The 25,904-nt window shown below is 49.8% G+C and overlaps 1 protein-coding gene across 4 annotated transcripts in view; it reads right to left on the bottom strand.

Annotated features, from left to right (window-relative positions):
- Nucleotides 1–25,904, bottom strand: part of MAF (MAF bZIP transcription factor) — a 358,645-nt gene that overhangs the window by 68,836 nt on the left and 263,905 nt on the right. Inside the window, exon 1 of one of the 4 annotated variants that reach the window (XR_011482302.1) lies at nucleotides 24,275–24,574. The exons of the other annotated variants lie outside the window; for them this stretch is intronic. The gene's annotated coding sequence lies outside the window, so the exon portion shown is untranslated. Of the gene's footprint in view, nucleotides 1–24,274; nucleotides 24,575–25,904 lie in introns of those variants that run through there. 4 annotated transcript variants of the gene reach the window in all.

The following is a 25,904-nucleotide window of genomic DNA, read 5'->3' as shown; positions in this document are numbered from 1 at the left end:
CAATGGATGTTCAGCTTGTCCTCTCTTGACTTCTGTTTTTCGGGCACGAGATTGTGGCTGCGGGGCGAGCTCAGCTATACAAGGACTCCAGAAGCCTCACCGCACGCCCTCTTTTCTCTGCCCGTCTCTCGACTCTCACCTGGACTCGTCAGAACAGCAGGTCCGGCCAGCAGCCCAACCTGTTTCCGCCAGGGCGCAGGGCTCTCTTTACAGACTGCACATTTACATGGTAAAAATAGAAACACATGGCATCACATGCATATGCAAATCTGCCAACCAGACTCCACGCTGAAAATAGTTATTTACTGTGTGGCTTGCATATTGGCCCAGAAAACCCTCTCTACCTATTTCATGCTCATTTAAATTCTTTAAGAGTTCCTGACCCATTTAAATTCCTTGAGGGATGCCTGGCTTCTCATGGGCATCAGTCTGCTCCTCTCCCACGAGGGCTTGTAAAGGAGTACTGCCTGGCATCGCAGGCGGAACTTTTGGAGGAATATATTGGCCCTCACTTTACAGCCCATTTGGGACACTGTTCAGCCATGCGTGCTTTCAGACCAGGCTTCCTTCTTAGCTGCAGGAAGGAGGGTTCTAAAGCTACACCCCTGGAAAGGATGGAGGGCAGTTTTTCTGAAAATATGGTCCTTGGCACTCACGTCAGAGTCAAGGAAGGAGGGCAGCTGGTGGAAAATGCAAGCTCCCGCCTCCCCCCGACCCCCGACGCACTGAAATCTGATTTCTGGGAGTGTGACTCCAGACGCACCACTTCCTCAAGAAGGTCCCTAGGGTGATCTTGCTGGCCTCTAAGGGGTGGGGACTCAGGAGTGAGAAACCACCCTGAAATCTGCAAGAAGGTGGCTTAGGGAGCTAGAGGGCTCAAGTCCAATCAAAGGAAGAGGGCGGTCAGGGTGGGACTCGTGGGCAGTGAGGGTACTGACGTCCTGCAGGGAGGCGGTGTGGGAGCAGAGGCGAGCTTCCCAAAGCCACCCACGTCCGCCCATCTCTGCCCTGGGGCTCTTCCCAGGGCTGGTTCCGATGCTCATTGACCCAGTCCCTGTCCTTGGAGGCCGTAGAGCAAACTACATCCGCTGCAAACCTGGCCGAGCAGAGGGGCGCGATTTCTGTCTCCACACTTCAGGATGCTGACTTGGGAGACCACGGGGATTCTCATGCCCAAGAGTGTGCATCGAGATCCCACCTCTTCCACCTCCCAGCTACTGCCATTTGTCAACTCCACGGAGGAAACAATAATGGTTCCTGCCCTGCAAGGCTACCCAGAGGCTCAAGTGACGTCAATAATGGAAAGCACCAGCCGCTTATTAAGCCCTTAAAACATTAACTGATTTTTCTTGTTGCTGCTGTTGTTGTTGTTTTTAATACATTCATACCCCCATGGATTTTTTAAGCGTGCCAAGGACTCCCCAGGAAGTCCATCCAAGTGAACAAGTCTAGTCTGGAAGTAGAGGGGAGCTATATGATCTCTGAGAACACTTTTAATCATCTGCCTCTAGAGAAGGAAGCCAAGCTTGCTTAACTTTGAAAGGACACCTCCCTATCAATTGAAATATCTCTCCAGGCAGACACACCAGTGCCCCTCACTCAAGGCTGCCCACAGACCCATTCCCACAAATCTTTAACACGTGAAACAACACAGCCCTATGTAACCATCCCGCACAGACATTCTGATCACATGGTTATTACACCTACACGCAACTAACTGCATAAGCCACCTCAAGACCTTCTATGCATTTATACAAATATCTGTGTATGGATACAACTGTATTAATTCACTCAGCACTCCCCCTCCCCACCCCCCAACACACACACACTCACATAGGAACCACTCCTAAGAGTATGGCACAGATTTGACTCTATAGCAAATAAACAAAATGAAACAAAGCTTTGGAAACCCATTAAAAAATAGTCAGAAGTGAACACCCCGTCTGCATTATGTCAGAGAACCGGGGGCATGAACACAGAACAGCCCAGAACTGGCTCTGTTGAGGAAAGCAACCATGATGGTGGAGATCCAGCCGGGAGCTCTGGAACTGGGAGGGTGAATCCACATAGCAGCTGGCTCTGAAGGCCAAATGTGCAGCTTGGCTTAAGGAGCCCCAGAGGACTGGGGGAAATGGAGGCTTCACTCTTGAAGGACCACATAAGAACTCATGAGCACCAGGACCCCAGGCAAAGGCAGTAATTTGATAAGAAGCCTGGGCCAGACCCACTGTGACTCTCGGAGAGTCTGCCTGAGAGGTGGGGGACAGCTGCATCTCACCATGGGGATGTGGACACCCGCGGCGTACATATTTGGGATCACCCAGCCACATGCATGCTGATGCTGGAGGCTGCCATCTTGAAATCTACCCTCTTTCTCATTCGCACCAAGACCTGGTCCCACCCAACAGCCTGTAGAGTCCAATGCTGGGACAGTTCAGTTGCTCAGTCGTGTCCAACTCTTTGTGACCCCATGAATTGCAGCACGCCAGGCCTCCCTGTCCATCACCAACTACCAGAGTCTACCCAAACCCATGTGCATTGAGTCAGTGATACCATCCAGCCATCTCATCCTCTGTTGTCCCCTTCTCCTCCTGCCTCCAATCCCTCCCAGCATCAGGGTCTTTTCCAATGAGTCAGCTCTTTGCATAAAGTGGCCAAAGTACTGGAATTTCAGCTTTAGCATCAGTCCTTCCAATGAACACCCAGAACTGATCTCCTTTAAGATGGACTGGTTGGACCTCCTTGCAGTCCAAGGGACTCTCAAGAGTCTTCTCCAACACCACAGTTCAAAAGCATCAATTCTTTGGTGCTCAGCTTTCTTTATAGTCCAGCTCTCACATCCATACATGACCACTGGAAAAACCATAGCCTTGACTAGATGGACATTTGTTGGCAAAGTAATGTCTCTGCTTTTTAATATGCTATCTAGGTTGGGCATAACTTTCCTTCCAAGGAGTAAGCGTCTTTTAATTTCATGGCTGCAATCACCATCTGTGCAGTGATTTTGGAGCCCCCCAAAATAAAGTCTGACACTGTTTCCACTGTCTCCCCATCTATTTCCCATGAAGTGATGGGACCAGATGCCATGATCTTAGTTTTCGGAATGTTGAGCTTTAAGCCAACTTTTTCACTCTCCTCCTTCAATGTGATCAAGAGGCCCTTTAGTTCCTCTTTACTTTCTGCCATAAGGGTGGTGTCATCTGCATATCTGAGGTTATTGATATTTCTCCCTGCAATCTTGATTCCAGCTTGTGCTTCTTCCAACCCAGTGTTTCTGATGATGTACTCTGCATATAAGTTAAATAAGCTGGGTGACAATATACAGCCTTGACATACTCCTTTTCCAATTTGGAACCAGTCTGTTGTTCCATGTCCAGTTCTAACTGTTGCTTCCTGACCTGTATACAGGTTTCTCAGGAGGCAGGTCAGGTGGTCTGGTATTCCCATCTCTTTCAGAATTTTCCAGTTTATTGTGATCCACACAGTCAAAGGTTTGGGGATAGTCAATAAAGTAGAAATAAATGTTTTTCTGGAACTCTCTTGCTTTTTCAATGATCCGATGGATGTTGGCAATTTGATCTCTGGTTCCTCTGTCTTTTCTAAATCTAGCTTGAACATCTGGAAGTTCACAGTTCACATATTGCTGAAGCCTGGCTTGGAGAATTTTGAGCATTAATTTACTAGTGTGTGAGATGAGTGCAATTGTGCAGTAGTTTGAACATTCTTTGGGACTGGAATGAAAACTGACCTTTTCCAGTTCTGTGGCCACTGCTGAGTTTTCTAAATTTTCTGGCATATTGAGTGCAGCACTTTCACAGCATCATCTTTCAGGATTTGAAATAGCTCAACTGGAATTCCATCACATTCACTAGCTTTGTTCGTAATGATGCTTCCTAAGGCCCACTTGACTTCACATTCCAGGATGTCTGGCTCTAGGTGAGTGATCACACCATCGTGGTTATCTGGGTCGTGAAGATCTTTTTCGTATAGTTCTTCTGTGTATTCTTGCCACCTCTTCTTAATATCTTCTACTTCTGTTAGGTCCATACCATTTCTGTCCTTTATTGAGCCCATCTTTGCATGAAATGTTCCCTTGCTATCTCTAATTTTCTTGAAGAGATCTCTAGTCTTTCCCATTCTGTTTTCCTCTATTTCTGTGCACTGATCACTGAGGAAGGCTTTCTTAACTCTCCTGGCTATTCTTTGGAACTCTGCATTCAAATGGGAATATCTTTCCTTTTCTCCTTTGCTTTTGGTTTCTCTTCTTTTTACAGCTATTTGTAAGGCCTCCTCAGACAGCCATTTTAGTTTTTTTGCATTTCTTTTTCTTGGAGATGGTCTTGATTTCTGTCTCCTGTACAATGTCATGAACCTCTATCCATAGTTCATCAGGCATTCTATCAGATCTAGTCCCTTAAATCTATTTCTCACTTCCACTGTATAGTCATAAGGGATTTGATTTAGGTCATACCTGAATGGTCTAGTGGTTTTCCCTACTTTCTTCAATTTAAGTCTGAATTTGGCAATAAGGAGTTCATGAACTGAGCACAGTCAGCTCCTGGTCTTGTTTCTGCTGACTGTATAGAGCTTCTCCATCTTTGGCTGCAAAGAATATAATCAATCTGATTTTGGTGTTGACCATCTGGTGAATGTCCATGTGTAGAGTCTTCTCTTGTGTTGCTGGAAGAGGGTGTTTGCTATGACCAGTGCGTTCTCTTGGCAAAACTCTATTAGCCTTTGCCCTGCTTCATTCTGTACTCCAAGGCCAAATTTGCCTGTTACTCCAGGTGTTTCTTGACTTCCTACTTTTGCATTCCAGTCCCCTATAATGAAAAGGACATCTTTTTGGGGGTGTTAGCTCTAAAAGGTCTTGTAGGTCTTCATAGAACCTTTCAATTTTAGCTTCTTCAGTGTTACTGGTTGGGGCATAGGCTTGGATTACCATGATATTGAATGGTTTGCCTTGGAAATGAACAGAGATCATTCTGTCGTTTTTGAGATTGCATCAAAGTACTGCATTTCGGACTCTTTTGTTGACCATGCTGGCTACTCCATTTCTTCTAAGGGATTCCTGCCCACAGTAGTAGATATAATGGTCATCTGAGTTAAATTCACCCATTCCAGTCCATTTTAGTTCACTGAATCCTAGAATGTCAAAGTTCACTCTTGCCATCTCCTCTTTGATCACTTCCAATTTGCCTTGATTTATGGACCTAACATTCCAGATTCCTATGCAATATTGCTCTTTACAGCATCAGACCTTGTTTTTATCACCAGTCACATCCACAGCTGGGTATTGTTTTTGCTTTGGCTCCATCCCTTCCTTCTTTCTGGAGTTATTTCTCCATTGATCTCCAGTAGCATATTGGGCACCTACCAACCTGGGGAGTTCCTCTTTCAGTATCCTATCATTTTGCCTTTTCATACTGTTCATGGGGTTCTCAAGGCAAGAACTCTGAAGTGGTTTGCCATTCCCTTCTCCAGTGGACCACATTCTGTCAGACCTCTCCACCATGACCCGGCCGTCTTGGGTGGCCCCACACGGCATGGCTTAGTTTCATTGAGTTAGACACGACTGTGGTCCTGTGATCAGATTGGCTAGTTTTCTGTGATTATGGTTTTAGTGTGTCTGCCCTCTGATGCCCTCTCACAACACCTACCGTCTTACTTGGGTTTCTCTCTCAGGGCAAACAGTTACCTGGGTGGGAACACAGCCCCACCCACGAGCAGACAGGCTGCCTAAAGACGAAAGAGCCCACCACTGCCTCAGACACTCCCGCTAGACATGACCCTGCCTACCTGAGGGCCACTTTGTGACAATCAGATGGGGGAAAAATGGAAACAGTAGCAGACTTTATTTCTTGAGCTTCAAAATCACTGTAGATGGTGACTGTAGCCATGAAATTAAAAGACACTTGCTTCTTGAAAGAAAACCTATGACAAACCTAGACAGCATATTAAAAAGCAGAGATATTACTTTGCTGACAAAGGTCTGTAGAGTAAAAGTATGGTTTTTCCAGTAGTCATTTATAGATGTGAGAGTTGGATCATAAAGAAAGTTGAGTGCCAAAGAACTGATGCTTTCACTCAGTTCACTCAAGAGAACTCTTCAGAGTCTCTAGGACAGCAAGGAGATCAAACCAGTCAACCCTAAAGGAGATCAGTCCTGAATATTCATTGGAAGGACTGATGCTGAAGCTGAAGCTCCAATACTTCGGCCACCTGATGCGAAGAACTGACTCACTGGAAAAGACCCTGATGCTGGGAAAGATTGAGAGCAGGAGGAGAAGGGGACAACAGAGGATGAGGGAGTTGGATGGCATCACCCACTCGATGGACATGGGTTTGAACAAGCTGCGGGAGACAGTGAAGGGCAGGGAACCCTGGCGTGCTTCAGCCCGTGGGGTCGCCAAGAGTTGGACACGAGTGAGCAAACACCACCCCCTGAGGGCCAAGACCCAGTGGGCAGGCACCACCCTTCCCTCCGTGGGGGCTGCACACGCCTCCAGACCAGCCCCAGGGGGCTGACACCAGACTCAAGAGAACTGCGGTAGGACCCTGCAGGAACCAGCTCTGGGATCCCTGGACCCTCCAGCCAGACTCCAGGGACCAACTTCACCTGCCAGTGGGGAAGCAACAGCCCTGAAAGAGTCTTCCAGACCCTGACGCCAGATATCAGAGTGCCAGCACGGGTCTGGGGCCTTCTCACACCAGTCAGAACGGCCATCAGCAAAAATGTCTACAAATAAATTCCCACTGTTGGTGGGAATGTAAACTGGTGCAACCACCATGGAGAACAGTATGGACGTTCTGCAAAAAATGAAGCAAATAGAACTACATATGAACCAGCAATCCTACTCCTGGACGTATGACAGAGAAAGCTCTTAACTCACGAGGATCCATGCATCCATATGTTCATTGCACCGCTGGTTTACAATAGCCCGGATAAAGATGTGGTACATGTGGACAACATAAAAAGGATAAAATAATGCCATTTACAGCAATATGGATGAACCTGGAGATTATCGTACTAAGTGAAGTAAGTCAGAGGCAAATATGATATCACTTACATGTGGAATCGAAGAAACAATGAAACAAATGAACTTATTTACAAAACAGAAACAGACTCAAAGACACAGAAAACAAATTTATGGTTAACGAAGGGGAAAGAATTTGAGATGAACAGACACACGCTATTATACATAAAATAGATAAACAACAAGGACCTACTGTATAGCACAGGGGACTATATGCAATATCTTGTGATAATCTATAATAGAAAAGAATCACTTTGCTGTACTGTGACTTTTTCAATGCTACAGACTATAGCCTGCCAGAGGCCTCCGTCCATGGAATTCTCCAGGCAAGAATACTGGAGTAGGTTGCCATGCCCTTCTCCAGTGGATCTTTCTGACCCAGGGACTGAACCTGGGTGTCCTACATCGCAGGCAGATTCTTTACCATCTGAGCCCACCAGGGAAGCCCCAAATCAACTGTACTTCAGTTAAAAAAAATGCTTTACAGTGTTGATCACTGAAGTTGAGTGATGAGTACATGGGAATTGACTACTTCCAACTGTGTGTACATTTTGAAATTTTCATGATAAATAGTGAAAAAGCAATTTACATGGAACCAGTTGAGGGGCGGGGGACACAGAAACAGGTTTGTACCCTCCGTGCTTCTGTCTTCACTCTTTTTCCCCACTTTGGCAACCACAGAGATCCGTGAGATGACTGAGGGTGGTTAATTAAGCATTGCAGCCCATATTCCACTGCAGCTTCAATTGGATACGGTGTTCTCTTTCACTTCCTGTTATGCAGGATTGCAGCGGGCTGTTAGACACCTGCCAGCCTCCCAGCCCAGCTGCTGCTCTGCGCTCGGGCAGGCAGGAAGCACCCGGGCCCTCGGCCTTGGGAGGCTCTCACTCTGCAAATGGCCCCTTCCTGGTGAGGCGGGGGGCGGGGCGGGGGCGCCAAGGAGGACGGGCACAGCTGATGAGTCCACACTGCAGGCTCAAGGACCGGCAGCTGGCGGTGCAGACCTCGGTCTATTGTGAGGGTGCCGGGTAGAGGCCAGCTGTTTTCCCCCGACCTGCCAGGACCTGTGTGTAATTAAAGCTGGGGCCGCTACACAGGCGAGACTCTCAGGGAACTCATTAGTTAGCCTGGTTCCCTTAGCCTCGGGGACAGGACTGTGTGGGAAGCCTTGGCTCACTTGTTCATTCATTCACTCACCCACCCCTCCCTTCATTCCACAGCCGCATTCCGGGAACCTCCTGTGAGTGAGTCTCTCTGTGCTCAGACGGTGAGCACACCAGAAGACAAGACACAAATCTCAGGAACTCTAACACTCCTCTTTATAGCGCCGAGGTATTGAGAAGCCATTTGTGCCAAATAATTTATCAAGGGACTCGGGTCCTTTATTCAAGGAAATCGCTCCTAGTTTAATGACAAGACTTCACACCAGGGGTAATTATTCAGTTCCCAGAGGAAAGCAGATAAAGGGAGGTGTAGGGGCACAGAAGAGGGGAGGGAGAACCGAGGACAGCTTCTTCAAGGAGGTATCAGAGATGGCCACAGGGACGTCCCTGGGGATCCAGGGGTTAAGAAACTGCCGTGCACCGCAGAGAGAGATCCCACGCGCTGCAACCAAACAAAGATGGCTTCACAGTTTTTGACGCGCCCGCCTTCAAGACGTGGGCTTGGGCCCCCTCCCCCCGGGTCTGGGCTGATCGACTCTGACCAGGAGTCAGTGGCAGAGCTGGTACTATCCAGGGTCTGGCCGTTCAAGAGGTAACTTCCGCCTCCTTTCTCCTAGAGACCTGAAATCCGCCCGAGGACCTGAGGCCCTGCTGCGGGGATGCCCAAGCCGGCCAGCTGGAGGGGCCGCGTGGCGGGGAGAGCGGGCCGCCTCAGCCCCAGCCCTGGGGTCCTCACGGTCCGGCCCCAGACACCGCCGGATGAGCTGCCCCTCCTGCTGGCCTCTGGGCGACAGCTGCGGCCACCATGCGGCCCCCACACGAGGCCCTGCACTGCGAGCCTGTGGCCTTCCTAACAGTTTTACCAAGTCGCCTAAAGGGAGGCATCTGGTACCCATTTCAGAGATGTGGAGACTGAGGCTTGGAGAAACCAAGTCATTCTTTCAAGGGAATCGCAACCTCGAGAAAGAACCATGGCTGGACTTCAAGCGCTCAGAGTCCAGAGTGTGCTCTCTTAGACTCTCTTAGCCTGCCCTGTCCTTAATCAACAAACTGCCAGACACTTGTTTCTAAGCCCTCTTAAAATCCCAAGCCTGAGACCCGCATGGGAAGGGAAGCTGCTTCCCATCAGATAAAAGTGTGGTCTCCCAGGCAGCTTAGAACAGAGGGCAGATTATGCAGATGCGGCCCGCCTCTCATCTGCTAAGAGATAGCCGGCCACCTCTACATATTAATTTCCCTTAGAGCATTAGGGCTTGACTGGACATTATCTTTCCTCAGGACTAGTTACATGGGTCACTGAATCAGGACCCGAGATGAAGGGAACTTTTCTTTCTGAATATGCTTTGGGTTAAAGAAGGTAATAACACCAAGCTGAGAGGCAGGGTGGTCTCTACAGAGAGTTTAGCTGCGGAGAACTGAGTTTCAAACCAGGTTCAGCAGACTCGAGAGCCTGTGTGCTTAACCTTTGTGCTGCATGTGTGCCTGACTTTAGAATAAAACAAAGGCATTTTGGGTGCAAGACTCGGGCTGGAGGATTGGCTCCATGGAGATGGTCTTGTTGGCCTCACACACAAAACAGGTCCACTCTCAGGCACTGTGTGATCTTCCTGCACCACACAGCAGCTTCCAAAGGTGCCTGCTTCCTTCCTTTGGAATCTAGAATACTGCCCAAGTCCTGGAGCTAAGTTGGTGTTTCTCAAACTATTGACCTTTAATCATGGCATGGCATTAGAATCACCAGGACCATTAGAATCACCATTTATAACAGACGGCACCCTCTGTTATAAATACAGATTCCCAGTCCCTGCCCCAAAGGTGGTGTGAACCACGCTCTGCAGGAGGGCCTGGGAATCTGAGTATCCCTCATCTCCCCTGAGATCCTCTGCACAGTGACAATCGAGGACCATCGGGAAGAAATACGAATTGCCTGTCATAAACGTTCGCTTCCCGGTGAGGCTAGGCAGAGACTGCTTTTTCTGCGTCATCTGTGGGACCCGCCGCACAGGAGGCCTGCAGCCTTGGGGCCGGGGCAGTGGTCCGCCTGTCTGTTCAGCGACCCCTTCCCTGCCCTGCCCGCCTCTGCTCTGCATGGCAGGGGACTGGCCACAGGGGACTACAGTTCTCAGCCCCTCAATTGCCGAACCGCTTCCTGACGGATCCGGACAAAGGCAGGCGCTGGCAGGGGATCAGAGGGAGTGAGCGGCAGGGAGAAGGCACAGATGCCCACCCCTTCAGGCGTCACCTCACCCTCCGGGTCCGGGCCTGTGGTACGGTCTGCCCTCTGCGCTCCGGCTTCTCTCTCTGTGTGGCTCCTGCCTCTGGGTTCTGGTCCCAAAACAACACACTTCTGACGTGCTAGCGGCTTCCTGCCCCTGCTGATCTCTGGGCAGCCTTACCTTTCCTTTTATCCCTTTATAGCCTCCTAACCGGTTGTAACTAGATGCTCATATTCAGTTTCCTCCTCTGAACCTACCAGGGGTGAGTTCTGTTTTTCTGACTGGCTCTTAATCCATGCAGGGAGTAACCTGGCAGAAGTCACATCCCACAAAGGACTAGCTATAGCCACCAGCGACTGTGTGACCTCAGTGGGCCTGGCGTATGATGCTCAAGCCTTTGTGTGCATTCCTTATCCATTCTAAAGTGTTTATGGGGCACCTGTTAGATGCTAGGCACTAGGCTGTTTGTTTGGGATACAATGGGAGCAAGAAGTGGTCTTCGCCCCTGTATATATATATGAATCACTTTGCTGAATAGCAGAAATCAATACAATATTGTGAATAAACTCTACTTCAATTTAAAAAACATCAGCTGAAGTATCTAGCCTGCATGCCTGAGATGGAAGCAGGAAGGAACAAGGTCTGTTTCTCACTTTGCTCTCCGTGTCCATGGTTCTGCAGACAGAGTGTTGGTCCTCCCCTTGAAAATGGTCTACAGCCCACTACACAAGTTAAAAGGATAAAGTTAACAATAGTAATGCCGGAAGCCCATGCAGCAAATGCAATTCTCTCTGAATACACCTCTTTTTTGGGGGGGGTGGGGGTGGAAGAGGTGTTTTTAGGAATAAGAAAGACAATCAACAGGCTAGATATCTGCAGCTGCTCAAACCTTGCAGCGCGTCAGCCCACACTCTGCTACACTGCCAATCAAAGCCTTCTGAAGTCATTCGCACCCTGGGATCAAGTGAGCACAGACAGCTCCAAGGCACACTCTTGTCCCGGGAGGTGTCAGAAAGTGGGGTCTCACACCGGGTGGTGGTGGAGACCCTCTCCTAGGTGCTCAGTCTGTGTCAGGCACTGCCTGCTGTGCCCAAAAGCCCCTTTTCTCGCTTTAAAGTCTCTCAACAAACCACTGAGGCAGGGGCTATTATCATGCCTGCCTCACGGACAAGAAACTGAAGCCTGTTCCTTGTCCAGGGTCCTCAGGGCAACAGGCCAGCGAGGTCCGCTCTGCTGCTGGCCTCTTCACTCTGTGGCTTCCCTACAGCCTGGTAAGGAGTCTCTCACTCTGCATGCCAGACTTTGCTTCCAAAAGCCGGGGCACCCACCCGTCTACCTCTCCACTTATCCAGTCCCTCCACTGGCCTTGTAAGCGCTCTGAACACATGGATTGATGGCTGTGAAAACAGGAAAAAAGGTCTAGAGCTGATTCCAACCTCAAGCTAGCTTGATTTTTCTTAGCTCCATCTGTAAAATGGGACAATAGCAAAACCTTCCTCTTCGCATTACTATGGGTTTAAATAAGTTATCACATATCAAGTAGGGCTTCCCTTGTGGCTCAGCTGGTAAAGAAACCGCCTACAAGGTGGGAGACCTGAGTTTGATCCCTGGGTTGGGAAGATCCCCTGGAGAAGGGAAAGGCTACCCACTACAGTATTCTGGTCTGGAGAATTCCATGGACTGTATGGTTCACGGGGTTGCAGAGTCAGACACGACTGAGCGACTTTTACTTTCACTTTTTCACTACATATCAAGTAAGCACATAACAAATGGAGTTAAGTGTATGAATGTGATCAGAAAGACAAATATTCAAGGAGGTAGGAAAAGCTGAAAAGTCTTTTTCAGGTTTAAGGGAACAGTCTATGAATAAATGTACAGATGTGAGAGTTAGACCATAAAGAAGGCTGAGTGCTGAAGAACTGATGCTTTTGAACTGTGGGGCTGGAGAAGACTCTTGAGAGTCCCTTGGACAGCCAGGAGATCAAACTAGTCCATCCTAAAGGAAATCAAACCTGAATATTCATTGGAATGATTGATACTGAAGTTCCAATACTTTGGCCACCTGATGCGAAGAGCTGACTTGTTGGAAGAGATCCTGATGCTTTTCAAAGATTGAAGGAGAAGAGGCAGGAGAAGAGGATGACAGAGGATGAGATGGTTGGATGGCATCACAGACTCAATGGACAGGAGTTCGAGCAAATTCCAGGAGATAGTGAAGGACAGGGAAGCCTGGCGTGCTTCAGTCCATGGGGTCACAAAGATTCCGACATGACTGAATGACTGAACAACACCACCAAAGTCACCTCTGTAGACAGATTTCAACAGCTTCCCAGTCACAATGTATTCACTCTGTATTTCAAGACTCGTGATTTTTTTTTTTATGTCTTTCCTCTGCTCTTTAAATCTTTTGACTACATTAAGACCTTGATCTGTTGCCTCTCCTGCCCAGGGGTTAAGGAAAGCAGAAACCCCAGGACCCAGGAAGAGTCCAGCCTGTCAAGCACGAAGATTAACAGGACATGTGGGTCCATTTTCTCTCCAGCCCTAAGTATTGTTTTCCCCTGAAGTTCAAGGCTACCGAGACGGTCCGGTCGGCCCTCCTCTGTTTTCCTGAGTGTGCAGTTCATCTGCCCTGCTGCACGCCGGCTCCTCTGGCTGACAACTTTTCTTGTTGGGAAAAGCAGAAGCCCTGTGCCAAACAGCTTCACTCAGCCCCCGTCGCTGGCCCCGGCCCTGCAGGTGGACGCGGCCCTGCCCGCTGCCTGGCCCTGGCCCCTGTTTCTGACAGAGGGCCCTGCCTTCACCGGCCACTTCCTGTTCCTACCAGTCGCTTCTCCGGGATGACATCTGTGGGGGCATGCGGTCTCAATCAAGTCAAAGTTCACGTCATGAGGTCCTGCTCTGGAGTTGAGCTCAGTGCTGTGGGTAGCGCAGAGGGTCCAAATAAGACAACATGGACAACAGGTACTTTGGAAGTTTTTTCTTGGCAATGCTGCTTAACAGCCAGAAAGCAGCATCAAGTTTCCTACCCAGAGAAAAAAAGCAATGATGTGGCAAGTCTGCCATGGAAAGAACTGATGGCATGGGCATTTGCTGAATACCTACTGTGCGCTGGGCATTATGGAGGGGGGTGGGACATGGACATAAACAGGGCCCTTCTCAAGCCTTGGAGGGTATTGCAAATTCCCTAAGAAAGTTAAGACTATCAACCAGGAAGAGGAAACTCAAGTCAACAGCACTAGAGAGCTGTGCAAACAAAGAGTTCAGAGTTTCAGCTTCCTGTCTGTCCATGGAGAAAGTAACGGGACCTGCTGTGTAGAGAGTTTGTGAAAGTCAAACGCAATGGAACATACAAGTGCTCGTGCTGGGCTGATAGTGAGCATCCCATAAACATCATTACCATCATTTGTATTTTCATCACAGTGAAGTATTTCCAGCGTTTTGAAGGGCCAGAGTTGAGTTTGACGGAAATATGGACCTATGGGCCTTTGGTGTGTCTTGGGGCCAATACACATTCCCCATCCTCTGGTTTCCTTCCACACACAGTCTTCTGTTGAGCAGTGGACCTACACCTGGGCTACACCCCAGGGTCCCCTGGGGACTCCCCTCTGGTTAAACCCAAACAAACCTCCTGGATAGGTTTTAAAACCTTTGTAAGTGAGTCTCTTGCACTGAGGTCAGGCTCTGCTATACAATTTGGGGTCCAGTGTGTGATAAAACCACAGGACCCCCTGTTCACAATGATTAGGAATATTCACGTCAAGGACAGCATAGCACACACCAAGGGCTAGGGCCCTGCAAGGGGACTCTTGGATGAAGCCGGCCGGGGCGGAGCTGGGAATCCGCGTTCTCGGATCATTCTAGCCTCTCTCTGCCCGTGGGGCCTTTTGTCCTGGGAGAAGGGAGAAGGGCTTGTCTGGTTGGTGAATTTGGGGAAATGAGCTACCGTGCTGGGCCCTGGGTTACCTGCTCTCATCTGGGGATGCAGGCTCTGCAGACCCCCCCATCCCACCCCCAGGGACCACCGGAGGAGGAGGAGAACCAAGAATGCCCTTTGGAAGCAGGCTCTAGCTGGGGGGATCAGAGGATGGTAATGCCTGGCTGTGGCGCCAGGGCTTCCAGCGATCAGCCCCCCGACCGCGGTGCGCAGGTGAGTGGGGCACGGACACCCCAGAGACGCCAGCGCACAAAGACCCAGGGAAGGGTGATCTGGTCGTGGGAAAGAGCCCCCAGGCCAGGACCTGCCGCAGGTGCGGGGAGGGGCGCGGCATGGGGGCTGAACTCTGGCGAAGGCAGGGCAGGGGTGTGTCATCCAAGTTGCCCACGCACCTGGCAAGCCCCTGCTGGCTTCGGAGGGCTTCGAGGGGACCCTCAGAGGGTTCCAGGCAGGGGAACAGGTATTGCAGAGCGGCTCATCACGAAGCAGGATCCTGCTCCTGTCTGGGTACCACCGGGAGAGGCCCCAAGGCCCGGGTCTTGGGAGCAGGGCGGGGCGGGGGCCCCACGGCGTGGGAGCGGAGTCTGGGAGCACCCTGCCCACCAGCTCCGGAGCAGCGGCCCCTCTGCCCGGGGTGCTGACGGGCGGCCAGGACAGGGGCCTGCGGGTCTGCAGCCCCAGTGCCGCGTCTGTCATTCTCTACGCTTCTTTGAACACCCCTGGGGGGAAACTAACTTGAGAATTAAGAGCAAATATTTGACTTTTTCTCCTTCCTCTCCGGTCATTTTACACAGTCCTGTTTAGACTGGATGCTGGTTAATGGGCGACCTTTGCCCCCTGGCTAAAAGCTGTGACCAGGAAACCCACCTCCCCGTTAATGAGGGTTTTGTTCGGGACCCAGGGAGCACCCGAGCACACGGCTTCTGCTCTGCAAACGCATTGTCCCCCTGGCTTAGAGAAAGAAAACGGAAAAGAAAAACAAACAAAGAGAATGACAAAACCTTCCACTGGTGAATTAAAACAGCAAACTCCAGGCCCTAAGCGGGTTTCAGCCTCTATTAAGACAACAAAAGGCCCTCCGTGCCAGGCCCGGGCACAAAGACTGGAGGGAATGAGGGTGGCTCAGGGAAGAGAGGAAAATCAGGCAATTAACTTTTTTAAAAAAGTTATCTCCGGTGCCTCTGCTGCCCCCAACAAGCCGTGATGCCCCGAGCATTTCGGACTTCAAAGGAAGGGCTCCCAGGCAGACCAGTGTCCCATGCAGACAACAGGCTGCCGTGACCCTGATCCTTCTCAAGCAGTGAAGGCCTCCTGCTTGGCTCTAAGTGGAGGCCCGCACCTTCGCATTGCAGGGTCCAAGTTCTTTCTTCCTCATCGTCTCTCTCCTTTGTTGACGCTGAGTACGACTTCTGAAAGGATCTATCCTCCTGTTTGACATTAAACCACTCTGGCCCAGAGCCATCTCTTCCCCCTAACCCCACCCCCCAAATTCTAGTTCCTTAGAAGCAGGGCTGTCTGTCCCACCGTCCCCTGGACTAGATTCGTCCATCTCTTAGGACATCTGAGTGACCAGCAGTTGCTGAGGGCAGGGGCCTGCCTGACATGTCCCCCACTCCTCTAGCATGCAGGACCTTCGTGACATGACAGACACGCTCCAGAAACATGTGGTCATGGGCAACCTAAATATTAATACATGCCGGTTACTATCTGTATCATACTAAGCGCAAGGGCTCACAACGAGGCTTCAGCCAGATTGGACTAAAAGGCTAAAAACAGCCAACATGTATTGACTGTTGACTATCTGTACATTAATGAGTTAACTCTTAAAAAGCTGCATCCTCAGATTTCCTGGTGGTCTAATGGTTTAAGAATCCGCCTGCCAGTCAGGGGACACGGGTTTGACCCCTGGTCAGGGAAGACCCCTGACCAGATGCCTCGGGCAGCCAAGCCCCAGGAGCCACAAGTCCTGAGACCCTGTGCCCCAGGGCCCAGGAGCTGCAGGCAGAGAAGCCACCGCAAGCAGAAGCCCACACAAACAAGACTGTGGCCCCCACTTGCCGCAAGTAGGGGGGCCCTCAAGCAGCCATGGACACCCAGCAAGGCCAAAAAATAAACGCTTTAAAAATTAAAGACATTTCTTTAAAAAAAAAAAAAAAGACTCATCCTCAACTCAAGATTATCCTAGGATTTCAATGAATTCCTAAAAAAAGAAAATTCTTTTTTTTTTTTTTTTCTGAGAAGGCAGACAGAACCTCAGAAGTCTGAGGTTTGTTTCTGTTTAAGAGATCCTTTCAGAACTCTCTTGAGTTTCATGTCAGTAAAAAAACTTGACTTCAACTGCAGGGTCTGCCACAAGCTTTGATAAAAATCCAAATGCTTGTATTTGGGTTGGTTTTTGGGCAACGGGAACCAGAGGTGCTCAGTCACAAGGCAGGTCCCCGAGGCAAAAAAAAAAGCTGAGGCCAGACTACAGGAGAGGTGAGTTGGGTTCTCAGGAGGACGGGTCCCATAGGTGCCTGGTGTGACAGGACCCCATTTCCCCATCTCCACGGGGGAACCACCATCCCTGGGGAGGATGCAGACATGAAGCGTGCCGGGGTTTGCACGCCCGCCGGTCCATGGACCAGCCAGACGCCGGGGAAGCGACTACTCCCTGCCCGGACTTCATCTCTCCCCCTGCAGCATGTGCGCACGGGACGTCCACAGGTGCCGGCTTTCAGGATGACGGGGCACCCTTGACGGAGCCCGACTGCCTGTTATGAGACGGAAGGAGAAAGTCTCTTCCCATTTGAGAGAATGAACGAGATGAGGCTGGTGGAGGACAAGGGGAGTGTCCCCTGCCGGCCTCCTGGGGAGGGCCAGAGGACTGAGGCTCCATAGCATTTCAGACCTTCACGTAGTCACTGTGGGAAGATTTCACCTTTAGACGTGTAAGTATTTACACATTCAATATATATGCACTGTATTGTATATTACATACGAGTGTGTATACACATGCTCACAGGTAACACATTCTATTATGTATTTTATGATATGTATGTGTATGCACACATATGAACCACATATAATAAAATGCATATAGTTTTACACACACACCTACCAGCCATTACTGAACATTTACGATGTTCTGGGTAAGGAGCGCTGTTACGGCTTTTATACACTTGATCACGTTTCAGCTCCGCAATGATGCTGTACCGTGGAAGCTTCGCTACTCTCCCTATGTTGTGGATGAGGAAACTGGCTCAGAGAAGCGAGGTCACGTCCGCTCCCTCTCACAGCCTTTCAGGGGCAGAGTTGAGGACCGAGCTGTGATTTGTCCGCTGCCAAAGTTCCGGACTTGAGCCACCAAGGTTACCTGCCTCTCACAGAACAGATGAGGCTCAGAGCAGATAGGAGGGGGCTAGACTTTGGGGGCGGGGGTCCATCTCCCACTCACATCCATCACATGCTCACAGGGCACCTGAATGCCGCAGGGATGATGCTAAGCCGGGGCTGTGGTCCACCCTCTGATACCCGCGAGAGGCCATGGTGGGATTACTACAGGGGCCTCAGCAGCTGGGCAGTCGGAGACCCAAAGATCCTGGATCACATGCTGGCTGACTTGAAATCAAGCCATTAACTTTATGATTTCAAGTAAGAAATGGCCCCTTGGACTGCCTCCCTCTTGGAGAAAGCTTTCAATTAACCCACCGACCGCTGGTTACCGAGAAAAGCGCCCGGTGTGAAAACGACTTCTCTTTTCTGTCACTGCGTATTAAGACCTTGCGCCAGAATCAGATCCACTGATACGGTCATCGCCTCCATCACATCGCGTGTTCTCAGATCACGCTGCCCGCTCCTGGCAGCGCTGCGGTCCCGCTTCTTCCCCACCGCCTCCCTTGCTAAAATTCCCCAAGCTTGTGATTTCTTGCAGAAAGTTTGGTAATGAACGTGGCTTCTCTGTGTTCCGCTGTAAACAGCAGAAATTCCCCTGCAGGCACTCTCCTAGACCTTTTATCCATACTCAGGAAAAAGAAGTGATTGATTTTGAAGTTCGGTGTTGGCATCTGCTGTTATTCAAAACCAGGACCTTGGCGGCAGCCATCCACCGTGCTTTTCAGCGCTGCCACCCGTGTGCGGCAAATGAAGACAAGCTGTTGTCAGATGAGAAATGCAAAACAGTCAATCTGTTTGTCTGTTTAATGTAACTGGGAACATAAGCTGCTCAAAGTGGCACCATTCGGCATTGTCAGATGGGAGACACTCTCCAACAAACAAAAACCTAATGACCCATTTTACTCGGCGCTCTGGAGTTGCTCCTAATGGTACTTTCCATATGCACTTGAACATGCTTTTATCTGAAACTGCAAATGGTACGATTTTCCATCCAACACAAGCGTGTAATCTGTGTATGTCGGGGGTAGGGTGGGGTGGGGGCAGCGAGGGGGGTGGGCGGCACCCCTCCACCCCCCACCCAACCGGCACCGTGGAGGAAGGCGGATGTGCTCAGACGTCTTAGAGCAGGAAGCATATTGCAGCAGCATCTGACTCTCCTTCCCTTTACACCTGTCGTTGCACTGTATTAAAGGGGAAAAATCAAGTCATTAACCATGATAGATATGTTTTTAATAAGTAAGTGTTGTGCCTCGCCAGGCGGATAAATAGCGGGGCTGCAGATAGCTTCAGAGCCTGGCGTGGGATTGCGGCAGGGAGTTGCAGGCCCTGCCTGAGTTTCCCGAGGGTGTGCCACTTGGGGAGCAGGGGGCTCTCAGGCCTGACCCAGGCTGCAACTCCTTCGCCGTGCTCCCTGCTGGGGCTGGACCCTCACTCACCTCTTCCTTGGGGAGCTGTCTCACTTTTTGTTTCTCGGGAGTTTTAATGCCTGGAGAAATAGGTCTGCCCCAAAGGCTGCCATCCAAACCCAATGCCCACTCATGTCTTTAAAAATGTGTCTCTCCAAGTGAATCCATCTACAAAACAGCAACAGGATCATGGATGCAGAGATCCGACTGGCGGTTGCCAAGGAAGTGGGGGTTAGTGGAGGGGTGGGAGGCTGGGGTTAGCAGATGTAGGCTTTTCTATAAGAGAATGGATACACAACAAGGTCCTACTTTATTGCACAGGGAACTGTATCCACTATCCTGTGATAAGCCATAATGACAAGAAAACAAACAAACAAACAAAGAATGGATGTATACGTATAACTTTGTTGTACAGCAGGAATTAACACAACATTGTAAATCAACTATACTTCAGTCTTAAAAAATGAGAAAGAAGCAGGGCTTCCCTGGTGGTCTGCTGGTTAAGAATCCGCCTGGCAGCGCAGGCGATATGTGTTCGATCTCTGGTCCAGGAAGATCCCACATGCCGTGGAGTAACTACCTACTCCTTGGCAAGCCCATGCAACACAGCTACTGAACCCATGCACCCCAACCACCGTGCTACACAGCGAGAGAAGCCGCTGCAAGGAGAAGCTCACCCACCGCAACCAAGAGCAGGCCCACTCGCTGCAACCAGAGGTGGCCCAAGGGCAGCAGCGAAGACCCAGCACAGCCAAAAATAAATAAGTGCGTAAATCTTCTAAAGAACACGAAGGGAAGTGAGAGTCGCTCAGTCGTGTCCGACTCTCTGCAACCCTATGGACTACACAGTCCGTGGAATTCTCCAGGCCAGAATACTGCAGGGGGTAGCCTTTCGCTTCTCCAGGGGATCGTCCCAGCCCAGGGATCAAACCTAGGTCTCCCACATTGCAGGCAGATTCTTTACCAGCTGAGCCACAAGGGAAACCAAAAAATGAAAAAAAAGTAAAAAAAAAAAAAAATACATGTGGACCAACATCAAATAAATGTCTCTCACTGGCATGGCAGATAATGATGCCTGGTGATTTGTATGGACTTCCAGGAATACTGCGTTGAGAAGGATTCTGAGGCACATCCATAGAAAGGAATATCAGGAATGGGTGTGAGACCCTGACGTCATTTGCATGTGGCCACAACAGCATTTATTAACGACAAAAACAACTTAGGACAATCAAAATCCAATTCTTCCTATTTGGGATCCAACAAAGACTCTTTTTTAATTTTTTTTTTTTTTTTTTGTAACAGAACATCAAATCTACTTGAGTCACAACAAAATGTGGAAGAAAAAAAAAAGAAGAAGCTTAGCAGGCTGATGCCTGCCACTCAAAAGACTCCTTGCAAAAGACGACGTCTGGCCTCAAACGGTGCTTGGATACATTCGGTGGAAATAAGGCGAAAGCATATGGTTTACATTTTCTCTATAAAGAAATATGGGTGGGAACCTCGTGGGGCCCAAGATGCAATAACAAATACAGACACTTGACAAGGCTTGGCAGGCGAAGACAGAATATTTCTGTGTTTACCTGACAATCTGACTGGAGTCCGGCCCACTGGGGAGCAATCCATTTGGTTGTGACCCGTCGCACCCTGGCAGAGCGTCCTTGCAGAGACATTAATGTCAGGCCGGGAAGCATCGAGCCCTCCCCCTTCCACGTGAGCCCTCCCTCCACGAGCAATGCTGACATTGTCGCCGGCTAACGACACAGTCAGACCTCTCGGACTTGGGGCGAGGCAGTATCGTGTTACCGTGCAATATTACTGTGTGATAACACGTGGGCAGGGAGTGGGGACTTTTTTGTTTTTCATCTTCCCATTCCAAATTCTTTTTCTTTTTTAAATTGAACTCTGACTTCTTTTGGCATGTCATCATTTGAGTGGTGTGATAGGTTTAAATGTTTGATCCTTAATGTTTATTTGCCCCTTTTTTTTCCTTTTCTTTTTTTTTTTTTGCCATTTCATTCTCAGGACTAGCCTTTTTAATTCCGAAAGTTGGGGACAACTTGAAAAGAGGAGTCAGTGAGAGAAGGAAAAACAAAGGTGTTTTCTGTATTAAGATTCTGAGATAAGCAGAGGTTTGAAACATTGAACCCACGGGAAGGAGAGCGGTCACCCTCCGGATCATATATATATTTTTTGTTTCAAGACAGAAGCACATTTGTAAGCTAGAGACTAAATGATTATTTTGTGTCTATCACACCTTCAGTCAGGAAAAAGCAAAGTTAATAAACCAGTTTTGTTCTCCATCCCTTTCCATGATAGATCAAAGGTCACACGAGTGGGGTTCCCAGGCATTTGCCTGGATGGTGCTTGGCCTCTGGATAATAAAGAGGAGCTTCTAGAACCACCAGCTCATTAATGAGCGCTCATTCAGAATGGATGGCACAACATTCAGTAATTTAAGCGCCGCAGACAATGCAGGTTCTCAGCTCCGTACAGAGTGGCCTTTGGATCATGCAGAATGAGTAATTACAGCTAATATCCACTCTGGCTTGTGGAGAACATCCAAAGAAACAAGGTCGCGGCCAAGGGCCGGGAGCTGGTCCCCGGAAGCTCCGGAGTCAGCGGGCAGGTGAACTGTCCCCACTCCCCAGGCTGTTCATGAGTAAGCCCCAGCCCGCTCCCGCCAGCACAGGGCGGCCGAGACGCGAGGGCTCAGTCGCTGAGAGTCCAGCAAAGGGTGGTCAAGAGTGCAGAGGCGAGGTCTGCGGCTTCCGGCCCAACCAACCTGCAGACTACGAACGAAGCTCTGGATGCTCCTCCCGCCCCCCCGCACCCCCTGCCCTGGGGCCTGTGGGAGAGGGTTTCTGTGACCCAGGGGTGCCCCCTCCCAGGGGCCAGCCCTGGCTTTCTCTGAGGTCCACGCTGAGGGTCAGCGAGGCTTCAGGAGGGGAGGTCCTCAAGCGGACGGGGGTCACTGGGAGGGGTTGCATGGCAGCTGGAGGATTTAGACCCTCGGGGCTCCCCGGATGAGCCATGCCTTCGAATCTGAGCTGTTACAGGCATGGCTCTTGGTTATCAGCAATTGAAGCTGACTCTGGGAGATTTCTGCAGAGAGAGGAATCTATCGAAAGGGAAACGGGGCCTCGAGGGGCCTCGAGGGGAGCTGGACCGTGAATGGGGCATGAAACACAGGGAGGGGAAGTGGAAGGAAGGCTCGCTTTAAAGGACCAACTCTTCACGGCCACTGCCTGGCCCTGCCTAGGGACGCAGGGGCCAAACGAGCTTCCCCGCCCCCGGGGACCCTGGACCCTGGGCTCCAGCACAGACACCCTGGGCGCGGGGGCCCCTCTCGTCGCTTCCTGGTTTCCCTGATGACCAAGTCCAAGTCTAGGATTGCTGCATATGACTGGTCAAGACCAGTCACATGCCTGCTGGCTCTGGTGTTGGCACAGGGTCTCCTGTGAAGGAGTCAATTCCCCTGAAATGAGACCAGCTCTCCCATGCAGGACTGCACTCAAGTGTCAAATGTCTGCTCTCGCTCCTCAGCGCCGTGTGACCTGTGCAAGCCACCTTCCAACCTGAATCTGCCTCCTGTGGCCCAGTGGAGACAACAGGAGCACCTCCCTCACAGACTGTGATGATGACGAAACCAGGCACTTCATTAATGCACTGCATACACATTTGCTGAGTGCCTGCAAAGGGCAACGTTTAGTGTAGCTCCATAATGGTGCATATAACAGGGCAAGCCCCTCATCAGCTGAATAGCCTTTGGCCTCCTAGCAGAGATTAGGAGAGGTAGGCAGTTCCCAAGGAGTCAGGATGCAGATTGAGTAAGATCTGCTGGGGAACTGGATGTGTGGGATGAAAGACAGGAAGGAAATGAGAAGTCTCCAGTTTCTGGGAGATTCCATCGGTAAAGCCACTGGCTCTGTTCTTGGCATACAGTAAGTTCTCAACCTGTATTCTCTGCCAACATGATTGCCGGCACAGTTATCATCATCATCATTTTAATATTTATCGCCTGCAGGCCAGTCTGCACAGATAACGTTGATATTCAATATGACATAGAGATTACACGCTGGGCTGAGCCTATATGGGTTCAAAACCTGATTCTGCATTTTCCAGCTGTGTGACCTTGGGCAGACTATGTGACTTTGGTCATTGATACTGGTCTTGCAATAATTTGTGGGGGGGAGCATAATTTCAAAAACACAAATAAAAGAAAAACAAAACAAATGTGATACATTAAACTCAAAACATTTAGCATAGCAATAGAAACTATTCACAGAATAAAAAGACAACCTCTTGTTGTGGAAGAAAACTTTTGTAAACCATATACTGAATAAAGAGTTAATAGTCAAAATATATAAAGAGCTCAGTCAACTCAATAACAACAACAAAATGAACAATCTGAATTTTAAAATGAGCAGATCTAAATAGACATTTCTCCAAAGAGGACATCAAAATTGGCCAACAGACACATGAAAAGATGCTCAGCATCACTAATCACCACGGAAGGGAACATCACAGCTGCAATGAGACATTACCACAAGCCTGTTAGAATGGCTAACCAAAGGCTAGAAATAACAAGTACTGATGAGGTGGAGAGAAGAGAACCCTATGCACTGGTGGGAATGTAAACTGGTCCAAGCACTATAGAAAACAATATGGAGCTGCCTCAAAAAGTGAAAAATAAGACTACTATATCTAAGGCACGATATAAGGAACACAGACAATAATATTGTACTATAATTACGTAATGTGACAGGTATTGTTCAATTCACAATTATATTACCATATAGAAGTGCATCAAAGTAACACACTGTATGCCTAAACTTATATATTGTTACACATCAACTTTATTTAATTTAAAAAAATGAAGTGAGTCAAGGTATATGCTTAGTCGTGTCCGACTCTGTGTGACCCCATGGACTGTAGCCCGCCAGGCTCCTCTGTCCATGGGATTCTCCAGGCAAGAACACTGGAGTGGGTAGCCATTCCCTTCTCCAGGGGATCTTTGTGAGCTAGAGATCAAACCTGGAGTCTCCTACATTGCAGGCAGATTCTTTACTGTCTAAGTCACCAGAGAAACCCAAACAATAACCCCCCCCACCCCCTCAGAAAAGAATCAGCCTTTCTATACCTCAGCTTCTGGCTCCATGAAGCAGAGAAAAGTAGCTGCGTCACAGGGCTGGTTAGAAGGATTAAACGTGCTATTTCATGAGAAAGCCTTTCGGACGGTGCCTGGAACGCAAGAGCGCCGCACGTACAACCTGCAATGTCCTCGTCTTCTCTGTCAGTCACATCCCCCCTGCCATCCAAACCACTTGTCTGAAAAACGGATCCTCAAACATCTGACCCTCTTTTTCCACTTGAGAGTGGAAGAGAGAAAGTAGATGTCCCCAGCCCACACTGAGATGAAATCCTCCCCCGAATCATAAACCAGAGCTGTGTGGTGAGTCTGGTGATTGTGGGGGAATTCTGTGGTTCAGGCTGGGGTCACTCTGACCCCCCCAAGGCTTGCCCATCACCCGCTCCTTCCACAAACGCTCGGCCCTCCGAGCGGGAAGGGCATGACCTTCCTGACGGCCTCGCTTTGGAGCCAGGTGCCGTGGGGTCTCCGCGACATGATGACTGTCCCGAGGTTAGATGGGAGACTCAGCCCAGGTCCCCTAGTGTGAGGACACGGGCTGGACTTCTGCTTTCGGGCCATACTGGAAATAACACATCAGCACCTTTCCACGTGATGGTGGGATGCTCGCAGTTCCTGCGCCTGCTTGAAAAACGAGAAGTGAAGAAACAAAACCCTACTCGCACTATCACAGCCAGAGTCAGCCAGCAACGACGTTAAAACACGCCAGTGTCCACAGCTGCCCCTTCACCTTAAAAAAAATAGTATGAACAATGTTGTCTAGCCAATGTTGAATCATTTTCCAGAATTAAGTCTTCAAGCAGAGCTCACACATAGTGCATGAAATTGGCCCCTGGACTGTGCTCAGGTAACTGTGGGGTCTGACCTTCATGTGCCTGATCTTTGCATCCCTGGCATTTGCATGAGACGTGGGGCAAGACAAAGGTACACAGCAGTAACAGTTCACGTGAGCACGTGACTCAGCACCGTGGCCGGCAGATCACTTACTCTGGTGCACCGTATAATTTACACATAGAGAAATATACCAGGAAGGCGCGGATCTGCTGAGCTGCCTCAGTGGAACGGGGCGATCTGAGCTAAGCCAGGCTGGGGCAGGCAGAGATCCTGTGGTCTCCTTCCGAGTAGATGTGTCATCTCCACCATCCAGTCCCCCCCAGTCTCGCTGTTCCATGGCCAGGCAGACCACATACAAAGCCCCTGGCAGCCAGGGAACAACGGCGTCCGCCTCCTGCAGGTCCCTGAGGGGGTTACTAGGTCGACACTTGTTGCTTTCTCTGTCCACTTTGATGGGTGGGAAATGCACCGACAGACAGGAGCACCGACCGCGTGTCCAAGCTTGCTGGGAAATGGTTCAGCATCCCTAACTGCCAGCCTTCACCGAGCCTTCCAGGGCTGGTGAGCACGGAGAGCACCAGTTCTGCCGGTGTTAGTCCCGAAGTTTTCACATCCCAGAAAACGCCTCCTTCGGGACAAACTGAGGTCGGTATCATTGTTTGAACCATTATGTTCATACGAAGAAACAGACTCAGTGGGTTACGGTCTGGTCCCAAGGACACATGGCTCGGGGGAAAACAGCTCGGGGCCAGACCCAGGCTGCTGGCGTCCCCTTCTTGTGCTCTAA

Source organism: Odocoileus virginianus, chromosome 20 (assembly GCF_023699985.2).
Source record: "Odocoileus virginianus isolate 20LAN1187 ecotype Illinois chromosome 20, Ovbor_1.2, whole genome shotgun sequence".
Taxonomy (NCBI): Eukaryota; Metazoa; Chordata; class Mammalia; order Artiodactyla; family Cervidae; genus Odocoileus; species Odocoileus virginianus.
The sequence above is the reverse complement of the archived record's forward strand: the minus strand, read 5'-3'. Positions and strand labels throughout refer to the sequence as shown.